General features: G+C 36.7%; 1 long non-coding RNA gene across 1 annotated transcript in view; it reads left to right on the top strand.

The window, feature by feature from the left end:
* The window catches only part of LOC115492367 (uncharacterized), a 28,187-nt gene extending 14,313 nt beyond the window's left edge, over positions 1–13,874 (top strand). The window contains exon 3 of the long non-coding RNA XR_003957687.4: positions 13,682–13,874. This is a non-coding gene — a long non-coding RNA (uncharacterized lncRNA). The remainder of the gene's footprint in view (positions 1–13,681) is intronic.
* The last annotated feature ends 11,108 nt before the right edge of the window (positions 13,875–24,982 follow it).

Genomic DNA, 24,982 nt, shown 5'->3' with positions numbered 1-24,982 from the left:
GGCAGTGTCAGTTTTGTTTGAGTTTAGTGAAACAATCACTTTAGGTGTGGCCTTCTGGCTTGTTTTTCACCTTGAATTTGTCTTTTTCTGCCAATATGGTAATTCAACATTAAAAGATTAAATCCAAGAATCAAAATTTAAAAGGCTGGTGACATTCTTGTCAAAGGTACAGACTAAATGTACACATTTTTACAGAGAGCACTCCAAAGAACAGAGACACTTTTATAGTAATTTTACCTGCAAAAATACACCTTACAGATATAAATGGAAAATCCCCTCAGTTTTGTAGCCAAAGACAGTTGCTCAGTTGTTCTCCTTTATAATTTTTCTTAACACTTCAAAATAATTTTACCATATCACAATGAATTCAAACATGGTGAAAAAAATTTATGAAAGCTGAGGTGTCATTTTTCACTACTTCTCCATTTTTCAGTTTCCAATTTCATCAACACCAAAAAATATTGTTAGTTTTCCTCATCCCCTCAGTGTTCTCATATGAGAAAGTAACTGAAAACAAGAATCTTAACCTTTCAATTCATATGTTTTCGGCTATGCTATAAGTTGAATATATATTTAGGGTACTAATTTCAAGGTAATCATTAATTAATTACTTTCATAAGGCTGTTAACAACTTTATTAACTTAGTACCTCAGCATGTTGTTGTCATCAGCGCTGTTATCCCAAAACTCCTGTTGAATATATTTACAAGTGTTCCTGAGGCTCTGGGATATGCTGACATGCCAAGACAGTCTGGGTGAGATTGATCTCACAGAAGTTTAAGTATCTATGATCCGCATGCCTCCAGATGTTGAATATTACACAAATGCCAAAAAAAAAGAATATGACCGTTCATCAAAATGATGAAAAATTATAAACAGGTACCCAGCGGTGCCCAGGAAATTACAGTTTATGTAAAACAAAAAAATCTGATGCTTCAAAACATATATGCACCGCTCAAAAAATATTTTTTGTACCTAGTTCTGCCTTCACAGCTCCATATACTCAAAACTGCCATCAACTATTAACAATTCCTCATTAGTATGCACCTGACAGTACACGAGGAGAATGCAGGGTTACAAAGACAAAACTCAAAAGAGGATATAAATTATTTGCCTTAATCATTATCATCTATAGCATTTCAACAATTCTCTGTCTAATGCTGAGAGCCTGCTCCTGAACTCAAATATATTATGCTTAATTATCTCCACTATTGCTATTCTAAATTATTTTCCTTTTCAAATCATCAAGTCAAGCAGTAAAAATGAATTTTCACTAGGAAATGAGCAAACCTGTTATCTGCCCTTCAGTGAGAAAGCTGGCAAAGATTATAGTTCTAAAATTCATTTAAAGAAGAACTGTGCTTTAAAATTGGTTCTATACCATGGGTAGTAAGAATGCTGCAAAAGCCCAAGGCTATCAATATGGTACATAAACTGTGGTTTTGGATAGATTCTGACTCAAATTCAGCTATCACAGGAAGTTTCCTCTCAAGTCCAAGGCTAACTGTATGGAAGGCAGAAGACAGGTAATGACAATAATTATAGGTGAAAGAAAAAGGGAAGGAAAACATACTGCGTAAAATCAGAAGCACAAAGTTGGCAGAGGATGATGATGACACCTTTTCCATTGAATATTGTGATATCTATCAGTGCTGGACTGATGTGCTCCCAGGCTCTGTCCCCTGCCCATCACTATTCCTCATACCCTTCAGATTGTGCAGCTTTGGGTAACACCAAAGGCAAGGCACAAAGCTTGTCTCTATCCCTCTTTGACAAATCCTCCAAAGGCTCTGCCAACTGCAGGCACAGCCACTCTTTATTTCTGTGTTTGCAAGTATTATTTTAAAGCCATTCTTGCTAAAGCCAGGGTAAGATAAACAACTAATGGGCTTGTGGATTGAAGAGGGATAGACACTTTCACCTTAGATATTTCAAATTTCCATATTTAGGAAAAGCAGCTGCACTGCCATGCAGACATGTTTCTCCTTGAACTCGAAATGATGCAACTCGCATAAAAGGACAAAGTCTCTTAAAAATACAGCATCATTGTCCAAGGTATTATTAAAAAGCTGAGTGATTTTGTAGGATCTTTTTTTTTTAACTTATCCTTGGCTGAACATTCTTCATTTGATGTCTAACAGTCAACACTAAAGTGCTGTTAATTCACACACACGCACCATTCATCCATCTAAAACATGTAGGACTAAAAATGAGCTCTCAAGTCACAGACAGCAAGAGGTCTGAATAAGTTTGTACTAATATATGAAAGAAATTTCTTTCCCCACTAATTCTCAGGATTAGAACTATAGAATAATTTAAAATCTTTAGAAGCAAACACATCATGAGACCTAGAGAACAAGTGGGAAACAAAGCTGAGTACAAGTCATAGAGAGTTACAAAATGCAGGAAACTATGAAAAAAATGGCTGAAATAACAGAAGTTCTGACATAATTTCACACTCAAAGGAATCAATGGAAGATTATGCAAAAACACGACATGGGATTTAATGTTGCTTTCAACAGGACCACATAAGGCCACTGAACTACAGTTTTTTTCAAGTAGGGGTAGTCTTCAACTATCCTTAGCAAGTATTTATGTTCCCATATCAGAGCTAAGATAGAACTTTTATTTTTATCTTAAAATCCTGTCATTATTGAACTCTTCACATTAAATATCTTTCCACTTGGCAGTTCAAGTAGTGTAATTCGCAAAATATAGCTTACTCTGAAGATTGCTAGTATATGTTTGAGGCTGATAAAGATTACTTCCCAGCTGCTTCCCATTCATAGACAGTATGTGTGGCCTTCCCTAAGGAGAATGGAAAATGTGATACTATATTCAACTACCACATGTCTTATACCCATTTTATGTGTTTATGTTGGGTTTTTGCTTCTGTTTGCTAAAAAGCATGTGGTTTTGAGACACTGTTTCTTGTATATACCTATTGGTTTTGTTACTCATATTGCTGCTGTCTTTTATCCAACTATTTAGGAAAGCATTCCCCAGGCTTCATGTGGCAGATAAAATTGGGAAGCTTCTTTTCAAGCTTATGCTGGAAGTTCTTCGATACTAACATTACTCTAAAGGAAACTGTGCCCCAGTAGGCTCAGCTAGAGTGCAAAATCTAGTGTTATCTACAAATTGATCATCTCAAGCTGCCCTTTAACTGGTGGCTCCACTGTCAGCAGTAATAAAAGCAGGTGACAGACCTTGGGAGATAAGCCAGTCATTGATTCATTCTGGCTACCTGTCTGTGTTGGCTGATGTGTGATCTCTTGGTGCCACAGAAATAAAGTGCAAATTGTTTTTTAAAAAGAGGAGTGGAGCGGATGCTTTTTTTGGAAAGTCACACCAAGTGAACTGTGACACACAGCCAAGCTTTGGTCCCCTTAACAGAAAGAGGAATTAGGTTAATGTTTTACAGAAAGATTCAATATCATCCCAGCATCATGTTGATTTAGTTATTTTTAAATAATTCTTCTTGTCCCTAGTACTTTCCAGAAACAGGAAAATTTACATTTTACCTGCTGGCAGCTCAGCAATCAAAGAAATAACTTTCTAAAAGATGGTGAACTATAGCATGCATTAAACACATGCCCTCCCAATTAGTGTTTATTTTCATACTCTGATGTGTAGGGCACTGCATTAGTGTTCTGCTATGCTCATAAAACATTTAGCTTGAGAAGGAACTGAAGAACTCTGAGGTCACCTTCCATGCCCAAAGTGAGTAAGCAAATTCATCTCTTGCTGATGGCAGAGGAATGAGGTGCACTTTCCTCAGCATTCCCCACTCTCTGGGCTGCTCTGGATCTAAATCCAGCCCAGAAATGTCTGGTCATTTAGCTGGCAGTGGTAAGTCATGGGAGTACAAAGACAGAGAAAGCTCTTGGGCCACAAACCACTGGGGGCTGGCAGAGCATTCCACAGAAGAGAGTAAATCTTCCCTTGGCTTGTTCTGCAGGCAGCTGCTCTGGGCTCCATCACTGTCAGGCTATTATATTGCCTTGGCTTTTGGTTTAATTCAGTAGGACACACCCATTTATAAAAAGGAAGAGTTTCTCCGGTAGATTGGAAATATATTATTTTTGATTGCCCAGCCTGGAAAAGCTTTTTATTTTTATATTAAAAAAATACTTTCTGGACTACTTTGCCATTTAAAATGTCTTGATGGCAACAGAAGACCTCTTCTGAGCTGTGTGTGTCTATGGCATAAATTCAAATAATCCTTACATTTCAAATGTTTTCTGTCCTACAGTTCAGATTCTCTGATTCAGATTCCAAACACAGTCAAAGAAAGAACTAAATGGAAATATCTCAAAATAGAAAAATAAGGGAATAAATGCTACTACATTGCTTTTTTTTTTTTGCAATGGAGTGAGCTACTTCCTTTGCTTATCTCCTTTTGGGTTTTGTCTGCTCTATACATCTCCTTGTACTGCTTCTTGGGCAGGCCATGTCTCTTGCTATGTTCATCTATGTGCACAAAGCCAAACTCAACAACATTAAAAAATAAGCATTAAATTCTAAGTTCAGTGTGGAAGAGTCCCACTAAAACTGGATATTTAAAGACCCACATAACTATACAGAAACCCCAGTATTACCGTCTAGTGATAACACAAGTGAAGAAGACAAAATTTGGAAAAAAGAATACAGAAATGGCAATGACACTCAGCAAGCAGCAGAACCAAGACCATGACCTCTAATGAAAAAAAGTGTGTAGGAAAATTACTGCCTCACTAAATGTGGCTCAGCTTCAATAATGGCCCAGAAAAAGAGGTCAGGAGAAGAGTATGAATAAAAGAGGCAAATAACTGTCTTTCAGAGAAAATAAGGAGGGAACATGATGAAAGATGCAGACTATGCAACAGGAGCAATTACGGCATGCCCAGTGGTGAGGAGGAAAGGTGGTCACAGTGCCACTCACTATTGCCCAGGGAAATTGCTTTGCCATAGGGTTTCCTATTACCTGCTTAATTCCAGTTTGCTTGAAAATGGCAAAAGCTTTACAAGATTCTCTGTTATGCTGAATACTGAAAAGAAGCCACTAGGAGGGAAAACTTGTACTAGAAATACAAAACAGAAACAAGAAACTGAGAAGCTTTCCAAGAGAGACAAGATGTGAAAACACAACTGCAGGCAAACATACTGCTAAAACATAATTGTGAAGCACTCCCAAGAAAGAGGTCATCCATGATTTAAGTGGCCAGCTGCCATGTCCCCAAGGAGCATCACAGGCAGTCCCACCACTGCTTCTCTCATAATAGAATCCAGCTGAGTATGAGAAGAGGGTTTACTCCCAGCTTTTCCAATTGTCTTAGAGGGAAGGAGATTAATTCCTTTTGTAGCTAAATAAAATTAAAGAAAAAACCCAAACCCCAAAACTTACCTGTCTAAGTATTTCCTCTAGAACAGAATTAAAATTTAATTATGAAAATGAAGAGACTACAAATTACCTTCAAACATAAGACAAGATCAAGGCTGCAAAAATTCATAATCTGAATGATATTCATTTAACATATAGCAAATTGCTAAAGAAAAACAGCTCCAGCCAATGTCCAAATTACAGGGAGAATAAAAACAGCTGTTACTAAATAAGAATAGTACTTTTGCCTGTAACTCGGTCTGAACTCACACTTTACATCAGCTGAGGCTGAGATAATTCTGCTAATGTTTTAATTGCCACATGCAATTAAACATGGAATTAGAGGTTGGAGGGCCAAAAATGTCCTGAAATCCCTATCAGTGCAGTTATGAGAGTGTTTTTGACCAAAACTTTTGAAACTGTGGCTGACTTCTGACTCAACTGAAACAATTACTAGCACAAGCAAGGGAAAGACATACATGGACTGGAATTGAGAGTGTAAAGCAGCACAAAAGTGCACTTTTTCTCACCTGTCTTTTTTACTGCTGGCTGAATTTTATGCTGAAAATAGGAAGGGTGGAGAAACAAGGAGCTTTATTGCTTGATTTCTGTTCTTCCTTTCTCCCCCATTCCATATGTGAGAATATCTTGCATAAATCCTTTATCAAAATTATTCCACACAATTCACCCTTTACCACAACAATTTCAGAAGTTCTCCTGTCTTTCAGCCTCTTCAGTTCTGGAAAATGGCTGGGATGAGACTCTGCAGAGTTGCACAGTTCCTTTCCACATGGCAGAGTACTGCACCTACTGCGCTCTCTCAATCCAGAGCAATAGAAACACAGTAATTCAAGGATACTTAACCCAAGACGAAAGTAATGAAATAATTGTGCCCTTGAGTCACAAAATGGCTTTGGGCTGGCAATTTTATATTATGAAAAATATGTGCTGAAATAGTGCCTGTGAGGTAAATGGCAGCCTTGGTGTGAGATGGGGAACTGTGAGTTTCAGCAGAGAAGTGTTTGGCTGGGAGTTGAAACTCGGGCTTATTGTGTGCCCCTGAGTAAACAAAGCCATAATGGGTTATTGAGAGTGCTGACTTCAAACAAACAATGCTCTCTGTGTAAGCATGACATTTTACAACCACGAAGCCTGAGGCATGTATGCTTATTATCATATGTCTTTCTACCAGCTCATTTTATGTAATGCTCTTGAAAGAACACCACAGAAACATGCAGTATGTGAAGGGAACAGAGATGAACTATGTGGATTAGACATATGCCATGATGATGGCCAAGGAACAAGAAATCTAGGACAACACTTCTGAAGTATCAGCAACTATAAATTAGGAACATAATTTTTCCCTCTCAGGGAAATTTTCAAACTGGGATGTAATGGTCTGGAGATGGTGCAGACATACAAAAATCCTTACACTTATGCTCACATATTGAACCAATATCACACAATGAGCTTTTTTTCAATCCCGCTTTGACAATTGTTAGCATAAACAACACCAACATGCTTCTTTGCCGACATTATATTGCAGAAGCCAAAGATTTACGGATTGTGTGTGAATGACTCCCATGTGCTGGGTGCCTTTCTGTATGCTGTCACCTTTACTGTTTTCACAAGCAGTTTACCAGTTCCTTGTAGAATCATGATGCAGTGAAAAGTGTATTTAGTTTTTCCCCTGCTTAATATTTAGTTTTAAAATATGGTAAATTAGAAAAAAATACATACATCTTATCTAAAATCTAAAAATATAAATATATTGAGATTTTCATGACTTTAAATATTTCAAAACATATCCCTAGAAAGAAACTGAGCCTCCTTGTCCAATTTTTCATTCCTATCACTGCCTGAACAAGCAAACATGCTGCTGTCTTCCATTAATGTTAAGTTAAAGATGCTGGAATGGGAAGGGATGAATCTTGTGCCATGGTCAGTTCTCATTTCTGTCTGTGGATAATGAGTTATAGCAGCAGCACAACAGCAGTGGCTCTCATTATAGACTCATTCTGGGGACAGAGGGAATAATAAGAACAGAAAAGCACATTAAAAAATAATTTTATTATATTCTTGAAGCTGTGAGGAAGCTAGAAATAAAGTTAATCCTTTTAGGGGTCAAAATTTTCCTGAAAATTAGGAGAAACCTCTTGCCAATCAATGTTCCAGCACTGACACATGTGTCATGACAAATGCATATATGACAGGGTTTCATCTTGCAAACAAATAAGTTCATGAAGAATCACTCCAGAAATCAGTGCAAAACATCTTCTTTGATCCCAGTGTGCACAATAACCCCCTAACATGCAAAAGCAAGTGTTGAAGCAGCAGAGTTAAAAGCAAAAGCTTTGACTTGGCAATGTGAAATTTGTCCCTAGCAAAATATTGCATCTTGATTTTCCAAACAGGCAGTAAAAGCAGTACTGGAGAAATCCTTATAAAAAAAGGACAAAATCTTAAATTATGACATCTCCTCTCCTGGCCACATCTCAGCTGCGCCTGAGATACCCAGCTGGAATAAGTGACTACAGATAGGAATTAATGTTGATGCCAATCAGCTTCCCAAATATCCTTTCTTGTTTCTGAAGCAGGAGCTCAGGTTGTGCTTTTAGCTCATCTGGCTCTGTAAGGCAGCAGAGCTAAACCCCAGTTTTTGAGGCTGGGCTCCTCTCGGGATAACCTCTTTTTCCCCTACCAGAAAAAAAAGCAGCCTTGCAAAATAATGCAAACCCAGCATTTTTGCCATGCCTTTGGTACTTAATTACTTCCCATTTCCACACATGAATAAAGAAATCTTTTGTGTCTACTCCTTTTCCACTATATTCCCGATAGTCATGGACTGAGCAATAGCATACCAAAAAGAACAGCTATACACAATGGTACCTTATGTAAGATGCACACCACTATTGAATATATTTCATTTAAGAAAGTAAATCTATTTTTCATATTTTATTAAAGAGACAAATGCTACATTAAAGTGTCCCAATTCAGTTGAATCTGTGATTGCAGTGGAAGCTCAGAAAAGGTTCTAATGTCTTTACTCCTTTAGTTTTTGGCTGTCTTCCATGTAATTTTCACCTATAACAGAAGCAGTCTTGAAAGACATAATATAATTCTCATCAACATTTTAATTTTATTTATGGCATGAGTTAGAGGTTGTGTTTGACATAAGATATGACAGCTGTTACCAAATTTTTACTTGCCATTTCTTTTTAGGTTGTTTTTCAATATTTTACACAGAGCTCTCCTGCGGGGAAGAGATTAAATTATCTGATGAGTGTGTTAAGATACTGGAACAACTACGAGAAGTTAGATAATGTGGAAATACAGTTAATGCCCCCAAATATCTAAAATGAAGGGAGGTAGAAGAGGATTTCATTCAACTAATTTATGATGACAATATATAAGTTAACCTCAGGATAAGGAAATGAACTTAGTTTCCCAGGTAACCTGGGTCTATTCCTGGCTCTGCCACTAACCAGAATTCTGACATAGGGTGAACCATTTCACATATAAATAGACACTTAAAATACATTGTTTCTGGCCATCAGTCAGACCACAATCTAAACCAGATCAATACCATAATCAAGCCCAGAATCTAAGGTATTTTGGACAACACTTGCTTTTCTTCCAAACCTTCTTTGTCTCAAATGCTCAGAATATTTTAGATACAAATTCTCATTTCTATGTGCTTTAAAAGTAGCCAACACAGCATGATCTCAGTATGATGCAAATATTCACAATACTGTGCCATTAACATATGGATAGTATAAACTTTTGGACAAATATATCTGGTACCTTTTCAGACATTGTTTTCCCTTTTGTCCTCTTTCTCCTGTTTCCTTTCCTAGCTTGGTGCATCTATTGGTGCTTTATTTATTACTCTTTGCACACAAAGAAATCTGCGCTCTTGCTTTCGGTGACTGCAAAAGAAATATGGGAGAACATCAAAATTACTGATATGATTTCTTCTTTACCATCTCACATTCTTCCCTGCTCACAACTTGGCCTTAGCTATACTATTTACACAGCAATTTCATATTGCTCTAAAAATATTTTATTGAAAAGGAGTATGCTACAGATACTTGAAAAGATTCTACAGATTACTATTCTTATAAACATTCTTTTTAGTATAAAAATATACTCAGTGGTTTTTTTCCTAAACTCAATATATTCTGTTTTGTTTCTGCTATAACCACAAAGCTTTAAATAAGCTTTTATTTCAATTTGCTACTAACTTTGACTGAATTCACACTGCATTAAACTTTTCTTGCCTTATCTTATACTGTGGTAAGATTAAGAGAAGAAATATGGACAAAATAATCAGTTCAAAATGATTAAGGCTGTTTGAGCCAGTTTTGATGCTTATGCATGTCATCTAGCAATGAAAAAAGAGTTACTATGATATAACTTTATAGCTCTAATCAGTTGGTTACCATAGTTCTACCATCTCTGTCATTATTGCCACTGAATATCTGAAATGTAAAAAGCTCACACTAGATTTTTACAATGTTGTTGGACACAAAATTATTCTAATACAGTTTCTATTAGGATATCACATTTATTAGTTCTAAATAAATTAATTTTCAATGAAAAAAATTAATTTATTTAGAATGAAGTCTTTAATATTTGATTAATGTGCCAGAGACTAGACCTTTCCAAAGGAATAAGGGAGAAGGAATACAGGAGGAAAAAATATCTTTAGAGATTTAAACTGGTATTAGACATGTTTAGTATACATATGCCTAATTTGATACTAACTAACTAAAAGAATCAAGATTAGATTCTAATCCAATTCCTGACATGGCTATGTTGAAAAGAGGTACTCCATGGCCAGACATAAATGCTATAATTTGTATTAAGTCAGGATGCATAGTGATGCAGGAGCATGTGTCTTAGATTAGGAGTTGCTTCTTCATCAGCATGCCAGCTAAGAACCACATCCTAATCTTAGCCCTGTGGCACGCTGCACAATGCATGCATGAGTGTCTAATATGAGAGCTGTCCCAAGGTGTGGCATGGAAAAGGAGATGTTCATCTCGGTGTGCCCCATGAAGCACCTTGGTAAAACAAAACAAACAACAAAACAAAACAAAACCAAAACAAAAATCAAAACAAGAAATGCACCAAAAAATAATTAGGTGAAAAGTCAGCAGGGTACAGAGATGTGTTTGACTTTTGGGCCACTTTAGAATTATCCATTTCAAGCAGTTAATTTGCTGGTGGGTTTTTTTGAAAGGGCAAGACAGTCTGGACACAGCAAGAGTATTTTTATCACTGCAGTTCTTGTCACCATCCTTGCATAAAGCATTACATAAGCATCTGATTTGCATCAGTGTACAGCTCTGATTGCTGAGAAAGCAGTTTGCAATTTAATACAATTAATACAAAACATTGCTTTTCTCTTATTTTCTTGTGTTAGTGTTGGTAGCTGCAATTATACAGATTTTCTCCTCACAATAACAAATTATAGCTGCTGTGAATGATATGGTTTTTGTCTCTGGATGTACACTCAAGGCTTAATACAAAAAAACCCAAAAAAAAGTCATTGGGTCAAGGAAGTACAGACATATTGATTTAAAGAGAAGGAGAGGATGTTGTACAATACCACACAGTACTTTTACCTCACAGTGACTGAACCATTGGATATCTGGAAACATTTTCTTAGTAATAATGGATGTATTCACTTAGTAATAATAATATCTAGTACTTCTGAGCTCAGCACAGAAGCATGTTTTATTAAAAAAAAATAAAGGTGACATTTCTATCCCTGAATAGCTAAAGCCACAATAGATACCAGAGATAAAATTGGTGAGATTTACAAGAGGTGGTCTCAGACATCTTTTACAGGTGTTCCCTTCTACAATGAACCCTCAGTATAAGACACAAGGGGAAAGATAAGTCACCCTTTCCATTGTCCACACAAAAATGTGAGCATTAAACAATGTAAAGGGCTCAACTGAGAGGCATCAGGAATCCCACAGCAGAGCTGGAAGGGGGGCCTGAAGATGATTCCTGCCTGACGCTACTACCAGAGAGCTACACAGGAGATTTAAATGGAGAATGTGGATTACTTTTACAAAAGGGTTCTTGTACCTGGCTTAGAAAAAGTGGAAATTTTTTATCAGGGATGTCACCCGGAAAAGTAAACACTAGTAAGGCAGTTGCCATAAACCAGGTAGAGTTTGCTAGCCCCGTGTTTGCTAACCACTTGGTCACCAGTGGTTTTGTAAGAAGCTGTTCAAGGTTTGGACTAGAAAAGGCCCAAAGTTCAACTGAAGAGCTTTGGAAATTCAGTGGAAGAAGTTCATTAATGAGTCCACCTGGAAACCACAGAGGATATTCAGTGCTGTGAGTTCCAGCACAGGAAAATGTGCTTCTTCAAAGAAGAGAACTCTGTAGCCTGCAGCAATATCTGAATTAAACTCTGAAATAAATACAAGGAAAGAGTAGCAGAAGCTTAAACTGATTGAGCATTGCAGGGTAAGTTTTAGCGACATCAAGGTTTTTTTGTACAGAAATGGATTACTTATTCTTCAGCTCTTTATTTCAAGGATAATGCACTATACAAATGGATTAAAGCTATTTTTCAGAAGATATCTGAAAGTACACCTATAAGCCAGAGTTTCTAAAATGACCTTTTTTTGATTTGGTGAATTCAGGAATTCCTCTTCAGATATGACAAGATGACTGAATTGGGGTGAAAGAAGCATAATGAGGTCTTGGGTTTTCAAATTTCCTGTTCCATTGTACCCAGATTTTTCAAATACTGCCATTGAAAGGACTGAGAAGTTATTTCTACAGGATTTTTCTTCTCTCTGAAACAATGGAACTTTGAGACACCCTTTGGTAGTTAAGCACGTGAATCACAGTCAAAACAAAAGGCATATATGAGCCAATTAAAAAACTCTTAATAGTGAAACAAATGAGGCCTTTATTAAGATGAATGAACTAAACAAATTACATCAACCGTTTCTGCATTTCTTATGGATTTCTCTAGTCAGAAAAGTTTGTGACATTTTTATCTGTTAGTCACTGTATTTTATTTGAGATTGTTGAGTCTACTATGATATTTCTTCCCCCCTTTTTAAATAATTTAGGTTTCTTTCCAAAAGGTACTGTTAATTATTTAATTATTTTATTGTAGGTTTTTTATTATATTAAAATATTGGAGGGAATATAAGTTTTCTATAGAAATGGTTGAGTTAAAGGACTCTTCTGTAGCGCTCTTACCACTGCCAACACTTTGTAATACTTTCTTTACTTTCAGCTGTGATATGGTAGAGAATATCCCTCAAGATATTACAACTCAGATTATGGAAATGGACAGACAGGACACAATTCATACACATACGGGTAAAACCCCACAAAAGGCAGTCTTTTAAAGTGCCATGTATAGAGAGGTTACACTTAATTGCCTTTAAAAGAAAATTAGCTGTACGATTTTAAGTCACAAGTGTTAAAAAAATATAACGAGACACCATAATTCCATGTGATCAAGCATTATTTCACCAATTTTAAGCATGTGTTCAACTTTGTTTTCCACCAAGTACTGATCTTTATGGTATCTCTCATCATCACCAATTCCCAGTATCACTTTACTTTCCTTCCCAATTACTTGTCTGTTTTTTCCTTCCCAGCAAGTGCCAGCATTCAGAAGTAGCCTTTTGTTTTTGCTGCAGCAACAATGTCTAGTCTCAATTTCTCTATCTCATCTTCTTTGCCCCACTTATTTAGCTCACATCTCTGTGCCATTGGCATTCAACTTGAATGGCTGTCTTCCCACATGCATAATAGAGTACAAGAAAAAATTTTAAAAAGACAATCATTTCACCCCCCTTCCCCCCTCCCCATGCTTTCCCTATTCAGCATGGTACCTAAATGTCTGGCAGGGCTAAAGTAAACAATTTTACCTGGTTTATAGCATGTTCAAGCATGGATGGATTCTTAAACAGTGGGCAAAGAGAGCAACTTTTACCAAACCAGCTAAACCACATGAAGACAAAGAAAAGCCCCAGACTGTGGCAGACACCTATCATAAGAAAACTCAGTTTGCCTGGCAAATTCCAAATGCTGAATAGTGCATTTTGTAATGTCAAGCACTTGGCTGTTTAAAATAAGAAGTGTTGGTTATGCTAGGAAAACTTTCTGTATGCAATAAACATGGATCATTCTCTGTGATCCTTCTCTGGAGTTTCCTGATTGAACTGTGCACTCATGTTGCCCCATATAGTAATTCTGCACCTTATTTCAATTAAGGCTGGTGTTTTTTCTCTTGTCTCCCTATTTATTTATCTTTTTTTTTTTTTTTCAGAAACTCTATAGACATTAAATTGGACTTTGGAACAGATTTAAAGAACAAGGCAGATGTAAAGGCTATATCATGCTCTCAAATTCTTCATTACAGAAAGGTAACTGAAGAGGTTTTAGGAATACAATAAAAAATCATAGGTGGCACAAGGGCACCAGAGGAGAGTCTAATAAAAAATAAATTTTTTGCCATTTGATTCAGATGCCTTTTTTTTATTGGCTACAGGTTGTCTTTAGAAATGTGTACTGAATATGGTAAATATTTCTGTCAACTTGCTTTTCTAAAACTTCCATTTTCTTTTATAATTCTTGCAAACCCTAACTTCTAATGCCCAGTGCAACCAAACATAATATTCTCTTTCAGTAAAATAGAAAGCATTAAAAACCCCATTATTTTGTTTTAAGTCGTAAGTTAAAATATGAGTTCAAATTTTATCTTAGAGCTATAATTTATAATTCTAAGCTTATCTCTCAGTGTTCTGTATCACTCCCTCACCATGCACATAGGTACATTCATGAGGTATTCGTCATTCTTCTCAAAATCAAGATTCATAGTCATGGACTCTGCCCTTCCCTGGAAAATAGCTACACAGATGTGAGAGAAATGCAATCCATTATCTCAGCTCAAAGTAGTTTTTGTTACCTTTTTTATCTTCTTTTTTTTTCTTTTTGTGAGACAGAAAGTTGTTTTTTTTTCTGCCAGAAGTGAGGGCTTAGCCTCTCTCAGCTATGGATCAATTTTCAGCGAAAGCCCCAGCATCAATTATTTCTGCCCACTGACAGCCCCACAGGGCTTTAGAAACGCCAGCTGCCCTGTGCACCGCCACAAAGGACAGCTCTGGGACTGGAACCAGAGTGTCTGACAGAGCACATCCAGCCATGCTACTGTCAGACAGATCTTTGGAGGATAGCAGAGACCAGAAGACATCCAGACATTCTCCTCTGCTAACTTTACATGACTGGTGCTCTGTGGAAAAACTTCTATTGCATCACAGAGAAGAGTTGTAGCAGAGGTACATTTCTGACCTTCACCACACCTGTTAAAGAGCATGTAACTTCAGATGATAATCTTCGAAATGAGAAAAAAATCAGCAGATGTTGTGCCTAAAGGTATTGATAATATCAATAGTATGCCTTACAAAATATTAATGCAGGACCGAGCACTCCAGTCTCCAGACATATTCCTTTCAGCCTAAGGTCACCTTTCATTGGCTGCTTTATTGAAAGAGTTTCTCCTGAAAGTGCAGTTGCACCCTGGTGCTGCAGCAAGCTGCAGATAACTCCCAGTAAGAGCAGCAATGAGAAATAAAAGAATGAAATAGGTCTAAAAACATAGTACTGGAACACACACAGAGGATACAAAAGATAAGGGAAAGCATAGTTTGAGTCTGTACTTGCTTTCAGTATTGCATATGGAGTCAGTAATCTGCACCTTCTACTCCAAATGTTGTTTTTTGTGCCCTCCTCACAAAGCAAAACAAATCACTAAAGATTTAACACAGGCAGCTTTCTGAAAAGCCGTGTTCCACGTAAAGCATGCAAATAGTGCTGTGAACACAACGGTTCCCAGGGGGGACTGAATGGAAAACTGACTATGCAAAATGCAGCTGCTGAGCCATTATGCAAAAAATATTTTAACTATTTTGGACTCTTTCTTCATAATGTTTAGTTTATTTACAGTGTGAAATTAGCACAGATAATTTATGACAGGAACATATTTGCATTGATTAGAAATCTAGACAATCAAATCAAGAACTGGTACAAGCCATGTAGAACTTATGTTGTCCTTTTCACTGAAGTTAGTTTTTTGAAATAGCCAGAATATGAATTTCAAACATTTTAGAGAACCTTTGAGGGTCTCAACAAACATACTGCCAGACTCCACCTCTTTCCTACATGCATTCCTATAAAAATAGACAAGGAAACTATAAGAGGGGCAACAGAAAATCAGCAAAGTAAAACATCTAATTGCCCTGTGTAATATACAGGACTCAGTCTCACCTCCACAGATTATCCACCATCTACTGTGTTGTACTAGAACTCAGGCATCACAGGTCTTTGAAAAAATTATGCAAGAAGTTCTTCCTTCTGCGTCCCCTGTGAAGCCAGACTTGAACTGCATTCTGCCTGACAGGTGAAATTCAACCTTTAGATTTTTTTTCTCTTTTTCCCCAGCTCGCATCAGCCATACACCTGTCAGAAAGTATGTGAAGTTGATCCTCTTGGAGTGCATTGTACTTCTCCTCAGAATCTCATCTTTCCAAAAGTGGGAATAGACTACTCATGGCTAAGCTGTCACTTTGATTTTCATCTTGAAAGGGCATTTTCTGTTCCTTCCTTTGAAGTCTGAGATTTGTAACTTCTGGTTTTAATATCTTTGTATGCGAAACTGCACATAGTTGTTTCTCACATGGAAACCCAGGGGAAACCATAAAAATAAGATGGCATATTTAACCAGCTGGAAAAATCAACAGGTTTAAGTCTCTGGATACTTTTCTTACTTATCAACTTTATTTTTTTATCAATGATGGGTTAAATTCTGTATTGAGAGGAATAAAGAATTCTGGGTGCAGAATTTTTTGTTAAGGGGGATATGATTCATAGAGGCCACAAGAGCTTTGCTTTGCTTTATTTGTGACCAGTTTCAGGGTTGGTGCTAAACTCATTATCTTAGCAATACTGAACAGAGATTAGTAGGGGAATTCTGAGAAACAGAAAAGCAGAAAAGACCAAGACATGTTGAGATACCTATGTTCAAACAGCTATGTCAGTTGGCTTGAGAGAAATAATGGTACTATAGGGGTAAAGACTAAAAAGTGATAAGGCTCAGCATTTTTACTTAGAAATTTCATAAAAGTCACGGTGAAATTGGATGAATATTGTTAAAATGTTAACTTAAACACACCAAATATAGAAAAAAAACAATGGAATGTTGTAAAGTCACACCTTTGTAATTATGTGAAATGAGATTACAACAGCTCTCAAGCAGATAGATTACTATAGAGCATCTTCCATCGGTGGAGTGTGTGAATGGTTTTGACAGCAACATTGTGCTCTCCTTTTCTAAAATTTTAATGATTTCATAAGATAGAAGCTAACAGTGGAGATCCAACAATGCACCCAACAGTACATTTGGCCTGGATAGTAACACCATCCAGTAAAACAGGATCACAGTTCCAACTGAAAGGGACTGCTTGACTGTGAGGAGTTTTCCCCTATATTCCAACTCAGCTGCTCTTGTTCCAACCTGTGGATGTTAACTCATTGTGTAGAGCCTGATTCCATCTTCCCAAGGCTGTCTCACATGCCTACGCAAAAGACACTTCTGTTCCCAGCTGAGTCAGCTCCAGCTGCTCAGCCTCTTCCCACAGGTGCTCCGACTGCATCAGTGGGTCTGTACTGAACCCGTGACAGTTTCCCAATCTCTTTTGGCATTGGCACCATCTCATATCCATACTGAGGATCTACACCTAAGTAAGCTCATCTTGCATCTCTAGGTTGCAGAAACAAACTCGTAACCACAAAGGACCTATCACACAGACTATTATTACACTGGCTGAACTAATTTCTGACAGGGCTTGCTTTCTCTCCTTAACTGAGGAAACTTGTACCAAACAGCCACATTTCCTCAGCCAAATTAGATTACAGAAAGTTCAACCAGTGTCACCCTTTTTATTCCCTTTGAATTAATTTTTCAAAAGATTTGCAAAAAATGAAAGAAGGGAAAATCAGTTTGAAGAAGTGGGTCACTATATGATGCTTGTCTGTGAGTAGATATTTGCTGAGATTGACAAAAAATGGCAGCGGTCAGCAAGTTTTTTTATTTACACTCTGTAATCTCTCTATCTGCAACGGTTGGACTTTCACAGAGATGAGGAAGTTTCCTATTTTAACAGTATCTTTCTGAGTTTCATACTAATATCACAAAAAATGTCTGGTTTTACTAGATTTCTCTTTTTTTCCTAATTTTTGTTTTGACAAAATGCGGGAGTAGGCCAGTGCAGTTTCATTTGCCAAAGTACCTCCTGATGCCAGTTACAGAAATAAAAGGGCTCCTCTCATTTACTCTCGTAGGCATTGCACATATTGAATATTACACTGATTAATTAGATTCAGTAGAATGAACCAATAGAACAGGGTGAACAGTCAAAGCAAACAATTTGTAAATAACCCACTGACTGAAAATTCAAAAATTAAAATTTGTCCAAGTAACTTCAGCAAACATGAACCACTAACACACTGTCCAAAACCAGGCGTAACTTCCAGTTAAAAAAATAAAAACAAACAAACAAAAATCACTAAATTAGCATTTATACCATTTGCTCAGCCTTAAAATTTACATTAAGTTCTATGAGGCAAAACTGTTACACTTAGTTCAGCTTGATGATTGCATAAATGTTCTCTAAAAAAGTCTATCTCCAACTCTGATAATCTTTCTTTCTTATTTCAGAATCTCCACCTAGTGGGAGTATCATATTTTGTCAAAATTTTTAAATCAATGGCACTTATTATTCAAAGATTCCATACTAATGTTCTCTCTGTACAACATTTTTGCATATTGCAATTTTTATAGATTTTGATTGTAAAATCATAGGTGAAACTCTCAAAAATACACTTTTTAATTACAAATATGAGTCCCTTTCTTTTAAGAAATTGTCTAAATCAATTGTTCACTTACCTCCAAAGTCAAATTACAATGCCATATGAAAATGTTTTGATGTTGAGGTCTTGAGCTTACTCCTGCCTGACACACTCCTTTAGTAAAGAATATGACTTCACTAGAAAGCAGCCCTTGATCACTGCTTATTGCATCTTATCTTTACAGGAGAGCTGCCTTTGAACTCATGTACTCATACAGAGTAAGATTTAATGATATATAGCACTTGCATGTGACTTAATTACATTGGAGCCCAGAACAGTTTTTTGTGGCTCAATGATAAAACTATAAATTAACTCTTTGAACAAAAATCCCCACGTGGTTAAACCACATTATAAAGCAGAGACATTTGGCTAAAGAATCAAACCCATACAAATAAATAATTATATATGTATGTTTGAGCAGGCTGTGCCTGTGAAGGGAGATGAGTCACTTCATTTTTTTATGCTGCCCTTGTGACAGCTGAGCAATGTAATTATCTTCCTTTGCATTGTGCTGGTTTTATCTCATTGGTATTCGATTTTTTATTTTTCCATATTCTAATTTCTGTGGTGGGTGAAGTGTAAGACTCAGGGAGGCGAGGAACTGCTATGATTTGGTTTGCCTGAGGTTTCAACAAAATAAGATTTCAATACTTTAAAAAAAAAAAAAGCCAAAGTGGGGGTGTGCTTGTTATTATGCACCCAAGTAATGATTAATAAGTATTTTTAGTGTAAAGTTTTAAATTGTATTAATTTACCTTTATTTAAAATAATGAAAGAAAATCAATCAAGAAAATCCTTTCAACCAGGCCAAAGGGCTTACTAAATCTATACCATGCATAAAATGTATTTAGGATGGTATATAAAGCTAGAATTATGTTTGGGGGGTTTGTTGCTCATTGCAAATAAAATAAACAAAGCAAAAATTACTATATTTGCAGTGATGAATCTGCTAGTTGACTTATGAAAAATGCATGAACAATGGCAAATGGCAAAAGGCAAGAGCCTGAAAACATATAGACAAATGAAAAATACTCAAAAATCTTGAGGTACATACACAGTAGAAAGCCTGGATATAACCTTAAATAATGAAATAGTCACAAATGTCCTTTTATTATTATCTCACATATCCCAAATGGAATTAATATGACATCAAAAAGATTTTTTCCAAAATCAGGCTTTGACAACATCCCTGGAAGTGAATTAAGCTGGACAAATGTTGTGACAGTATTAGTTTTAGAATTCCATGTACTTCTCTTGTTACTAATAAGCTTGAGGACCAAGCTCTTGAACAGGCTTGTTCACCACAAATAGATTAATGGGAATAGAAAAAAAGTACTCATATTAAAGCAACATACAAAGTGGAATGCAGTCATATTTTACATTAACTTGAAATACAGCATTCAAACTGTCAATATGAGTATCTACAATGGTAAACACTGACATTGTCAGTAGTACAAATGCATAATGTAGCATAAAATAGTATGCTACACACAGACATGTACAGTAAAATACGATGGCATCTGTAACCCCAGAATCTGAATTTAGTGAGAAAAAATTCACTTGAAGGGACAAACACACATAGTCCAGTCATCAATATTTTACTTAAAATATTGCTCAGCCCTGCAAAATGAGTATAACCAGGCCTCTGATTATCTAGGTTGGCTAAGCAGTCAGACAAGCACTGAACTGTGCATAAAAAAGGTGACCTTGGATTTCAGACCACCTCTGTTCTCCAAGCAACATCACTTTGGCCTTGCTTGGGTTGTATTTCAGCATCGCAGTACAGGAGGCATGAGTGGATTTGCAGTGGCTGCTCTGCCAGAGCTCTACAGGAACACAGGTATTGCTGCAGTGGTACAGGTGTTGTCACACACTGTGAACTGAAGGAGGTGCACTCACTAGCAGCCAAAACCACCAGACATAATCCAGGTTTCATTATTAATTTTGTACCTCACTGACATTTCCATCAGCTCATACAAGCTCTAACAAAGAAAAGAGCAACTTTGGACCACTGGCTTTGGAATCTTCTGTGCTGCGGTAAAAATTTTTACTAGTCCATCATAATATTGAGTAATACGGAAACATTAAAGAATGTGAGAAATTAGAATTTTTTAAGACAATGATACATCATTTTGAACTTAATATTAAATTCAGAACTTTTGTGGTGAAAACCAGTGTAAGTTACCTGTTTATATAAAAATATTCCAGTACTACAAAGTTCTCCTAAGCAGCACATTTTGCACATCCAGCAATTTTTCACATGATAGTCAGTAGTAAGCAATCCAGTGGAAACACTATACAAGAGTAAAAGGATTGCCTTACACACAGAACCTATTAGAACAAAAACTACCAGGCTCTCTGCTCAAGGCATTCAAAAGTCAAAGTTAGAAGCATTACTAATGACAGGCACACGTAATAAGATCTGTGTGGTGAGGCAATGCATCATTGCGGCCAGATTTAGAGCCAGATCATCACTTTAGAAATAGCAATAGCTGGATAAGGTCCAAGTTACTTCTTCATCAAAGCAGTATGACTCCTGACTCCAGTGAAAATAATAACCTGAATTTGTGGAGACAAAGTTCTGATCAATAATGAATCTTAACATGCCCATGAGATCTTCTGTCTTCTCAAATGTGAATTTGTACTGACACCTTCTTGACACTCTGCCAGCAGCGCCTGCTCACTGAAAGCTGAGTGGCAAATGTGGGCTTGTGAATGTTGAGTAAAAATCTGGTATCTGAAGTGTGTTTTACCAAAAAAACTATGATACAACTATAAACTGTAGCTATGGGAAAACTAGAGAACATGCATGTTTAGGCCCCCCAAAAAATCACACAAGAACTTAGTCCTTCAAACAAAATTTCCAGGCTCTGGAGCCAAATATCCATTAATGTTTTCAAGTTTCTCGTGGATTGCTCCCCTGCCTTGAAACTGAAAACAGTACCACTTTTGTTGTTAAACAGAACACCACCAACTAGCTAACGGCCACAGATCACAGCCATTTGACAGCCATGGAGTTAAGAGATGCACAGCTCTGAACTGTACACATTTCATTATGCCAGCTCAAATTTCTGATGCTTTGCATCTCAAAATAATCCAGTATGCACTAAGAAGGTCTCTGGAAACCTCTGGGAACACAGGATTTGTTTTACTGATTGAGACCCCTGACCCATTTAATCCCTCCCCTGGTCACATGAAGAAGTTAGACACTCATGACTACCAGGATAGGTTTCACTCTGAGTGTCACTGTAACTCAGAGGTTGATTTAAATGCTAACTTGCAGGCACATCATTTTTTACTTTTTTTACCATTAATCTCAAAGTGAATTAGAGCTTTAGAATCATGGCATTCTTAATATATATTTCAAAACATGTCCTGAAGGTCTCAATTTTATGACTGATGTTCACATGACGAAAGAGGATAATTTTAAATGATTGCCTGACCAGGTTTCCTCTGTCATCATGTTCTGTGCTATTTGCACAAGCATGCTGACACAAATAGAGAATTACCCATGCTCTGGGAAATTTACCAGCAGTCAGTGAGGACTGAGCCCCCAAATAAGTCTTGTACATTTTATGCAACTATTGTATTGATTTAGTTAGTGTTAAAGTAGATGTTAAAATTAAAACTCCTCATAGCCACTACTCTGACAGAAACATCTCTGGCGTGCATTTGAGCAGACATTTCTGCAGGATCCAATGGAAATTCATTAAACAGCACAAATACTTGCCTGAACACCCACTGATGTTGGCAGCACAAACATATGTGAAACTTCGGACTGAATCAGAAACTCTTAACTGCTTTAAGCCATTTTTTCACCTGGACTTCCAGACTTGCCACTACTGTTCCACTCACAAGCCCTGCACTGCGTGGTCACTGGATGTTTCGCACATAAATGTATGAAAAATATAGAATCCAGAGGCCAGAAAAAATGCATTTTACTCACAGCATTCCAGACCTTTCTCAGAGCACATATATATATTAAATTATGAAAACTGAAGACTTTGTAGTATTTCTGTACTAATTCAGCTTGTCCAACATCTTCACAATGAAAAGATGAAAATCAGGCTTCTGAACTCATGTTTATATGCTTTAAGAGATGACCTGGTTCTTAAAAGCACTGAGCCTTGGGTGACTTTGGTGGATTTAGCGGAGAGGTTTTCTAATAGAGCTGGAAAAAATGCCTAATCTGCTCCCTTTGTGCCTGGTAGGAGTATTACTGTTGAGCTTTGTCAAGCTCAGCTGATAACTTTAAGATTTCTGTTTTTGAAAAACAGGTAGTCATAGGAATTGAATACCAAAGAACGGGGCAGGGTTCTGAGAACAACACAACCAAAACAAACTCCCTGTTTCTGAGTGTTTACTGCCACTGCTTGCTTGAAAGACTAACAGGTGTATGAGAAATAGGATATGAGAAAGATGTCTTCTTGTTTCAAAATAATTTAATCCTCCCCTATTTCCTACACCCCCCCTTGCCTGAGCCTTTAAAGAGGAGATATGCCATCTGTTTCAATAAAGCATGAAAAGTACACACACGTGATTAAGGCAGTGCTAGAAGTAGGGAGAGAAGAAAATAATATATCTTTAAAATATTAAATATGGAAAATTATGAAACAATTAACATCTGTCCCTTCAGTACTTTATTCTACCATACTTGGGGAAATGTTTAACTGCTGCAATTATATTTATACATTTTCATAGGAGCATCACTTTTGTATCATTTTGCAATCATCAAAGGTACAAAAAGTTTATAATTTAAAGTAACAGTCTCAAAGAGTCCAGAAAGATCAATTCTTTCTTTTTAATTTTCATTTCATTTATTGCCATTAGTAGAATCTTCTCAACTGTGTTTCTCTTCTAGGTAAATTTTCTTTTACTGATTGAGTTTCTTCAAATTGCAGCTGATGCACTTTTCAGTGTTTTTGTAATAATTACCAAATTCAGAATGAAAATGAAAACTACCTAATTATGTAATTGTCTTAGAGACAGCATGATAATTAAAGGTCTCAGAAAAGCAGCCCAGAGAGATTCACTGTACAGAAAGGTAAAGAAAATATTATACAGGAATTTCAGAAAAGGCCTAAGTAAAACATTGTAGGAAAATAAATTATATATGCAAACCTGAACAGATGCCCTCAAGAACTTTATACCTTAATCAACACAAAATATCACATTTACATTAACAGTGCACATGCAGCAAGACATGTCACCATAAAATAACTATTCAGAAGTTATAAAAGGTAAGAGACTGAAGTTACACCAAATTACAAGAAATAATACTGAAAATAAAATATATGACAAAGATTAAGAAGAAAATTAAAAATATGGGTGAGATAAATCTGAAAACAGAAAGTTAAAAGTACTAAGCCAGTGGATATAAAATAACAAAAGCTGAAAATGTTCTCATTGAAGGATTAACATAAAAACTTATTTCTAATGTTTTGATAGATCTTCAAGCTGTGGTATAAAAAGTGTGCAAATTTCATATTAGATGTCTGTATAAACTTTTTCAGGCATATATCTCCAAGTTATTATGCTTTTCTAAACTTTGGAAGCATCTGCAGCTGCACACAGTAAAACCAAAACCAGCTGGACTCTCTTATCCAGCACAAGGACAAATTTAAAGAAGTTTCACATTTATGACTTTCATGAAAAATCCTCCAGTCAAATCCAAAAGAAACACGAACATTTACCCTGCTAAAAAAGGTTTAACGCTTTCATTCTGGCTTTGTGAGATGATGGCACAGGAGAGGCTATGATAAGGTGGTGGGACTGGTTAAAACCCACCAAATTTCTGCAGCTGCCCATAACCACAAAGGGCGAATGTGTGCACAAAGATGAAGTCCCACTGGCTGCAAGCTGTGGTACAAGTCCTCAGAAGTGCTCAGAACCCGTGGGCGTGGACAAGGGGTATAACCTCTGTGTATAACCTAGCTCACCTCTCAATTTTCAGCACCAGAGATCTTACAGTGCTTAGTCCTGAGTGCCATCACCACAGAGAAAATACCATTAGGTTTGAAACTAACAGAATATGTGAACCCATTATCTTCTTTTTCACGCCAGAAGCCTCAAACTGCCACAGAAGAAATCAACTTCCTTCTGTTCCCAGCAGTTAACGTTCATTTTACATGTGTTTTGACACTTGGCAGTAGCTAATTATTGGCTACACTCTTTGCCATGAAGTACTTTCTTTTCATAATTAAGAAATCCTTTGAATTGTGGACACTTAACTTTTCAACTGCTAAAGATTGTGAGCAATTAGTATGTAAATTACAAGATGACACCAACAGCTCATATGGAGAAGATAATCCCCACATAGTGGAAGGTTACCTGTGCATAATGTAAAAGCAACAGAAAATAATGATTTTTAGATGTTTCAAATCATTTAACTTAAAATGGACCAGAACACAGAACTGCTTGCTTGCTTAAGGCACAAGCTCAGTGAAAATCAGAAGGTGCGAATTTCTTTAGAAGAAAGTCTTCTTTCACCTGTCCTTTTTTACAGTTTTTTCCTTTGCCCCACTTGGACTCACACCTCTGTGATGCTCAGAATGTGTGGCGCCCATGAGAAAAGAGGCTCTGGAGAAACAGATATGAAGGAGTGAAACTGCTTCTCAAGAAGTGAGATATTTTAACAGTTCCAGAGGTGTTATGGAGTGCTTGA

Source organism: Taeniopygia guttata, chromosome 1A (genome assembly GCF_048771995.1).
Source record: "Taeniopygia guttata chromosome 1A, bTaeGut7.mat, whole genome shotgun sequence".
Lineage (NCBI taxonomy): Eukaryota > Metazoa > Chordata > Aves > Passeriformes > Estrildidae > Taeniopygia > Taeniopygia guttata.
The sequence above is the reverse complement of the archived record's forward strand: the minus strand, read 5'-3'. Positions and strand labels throughout refer to the sequence as shown.